Source organism: Chrysochloris asiatica, unplaced genomic scaffold (assembly GCF_000296735.1).
Source record: "Chrysochloris asiatica unplaced genomic scaffold, ChrAsi1.0 scaffold00139, whole genome shotgun sequence".
Lineage (NCBI taxonomy): Eukaryota > Metazoa > Chordata > Mammalia > Afrosoricida > Chrysochloridae > Chrysochloris > Chrysochloris asiatica.
In genome coordinates, this window is record NW_006408657.1 from 4492525 (window position 1) to 4493396 (window position 872).

At 49.3% G+C, this 872-nt stretch overlaps 1 pseudogene; it reads right to left on the reverse strand.

Annotated features, from left to right (window-relative positions):
* Nucleotides 1-215: 215 nt before the first annotated feature.
* Nucleotides 216-541, reverse strand: LOC102840250 (annotated as a pseudogene).
* Nucleotides 542-872: the final 331 nt, after the last annotated feature.

Genomic DNA, 872 nt, shown 5'->3' on the forward strand with positions numbered 1-872 from the left:
GGGCCTTGGAAGTTTTGGTTCTTTCTTCTCCCCTGTTGCAAATTCACGTTGTGGTTTTGTTTGGGTGGTGGTGAGCGTGTGTCATCTGCCGGTAGCGCTGCCCAAAGTGGGCGGTTGGGACTCTCTACTCTCTACCTTTACATTCTGAGACAGGAAGTGGAAGGTGAATAGGTCACGGCAGCCTTTTTTAAGTTTAATTTTTCCTTCTTTGCTGTCTAGTTATCCCCGTCGGTCTTCTGCTTCTTGGTGTCAACATCATCTCCTCATCATCTTCAGCTGCCCGTTTGCTCGTAGCTGCCTTGGCCTCCTCATCTTCATCTCCATCTTCTTCCTCACCATCACCTTCTTCTTCTTCATCCTCCTCCTCCCCACCTTCTTCCTCATCTACCTCATTGTCAGCCTCCTGTACCCCATTGCAATCATTAACGTTCCCGTTAGTGGGTGCATCTCTTCCGTTTTCTGATTCCTCCACAACCTCCTTCTTCTCCTTTAGGTCCTTGATGGTGACCTCGGAGCTGGTGTCCTCAGCTGCATCTGACATGGTTGGGTACATGGTGATCTGATACAGAGGATGACAAAGAGTGCAAGTTCGGGGACTCTAGCGAGAAAGCTGCCAGTGTTCGCAGCGGAGGAGGAGGAGCACGAAGATGGTTGAAACGAGTGGTGAGCCGGTCCCAGGAACAAAGCAAAGATGGCTTTTCAGAGCAGCCAGTGAGGGCAGCCCCCCATTTTAGGTAACCAATGTCTAAGCTGCCCATCGCTATCAACCCTGCATAATGAGGGGATGGGAATGATCCTTGCTATGAAGATTCCTTCCCAGTTGATTGGTATTTTAAGCTACTACATCCAAAAGTGTAAGTCAAGTTCATCAA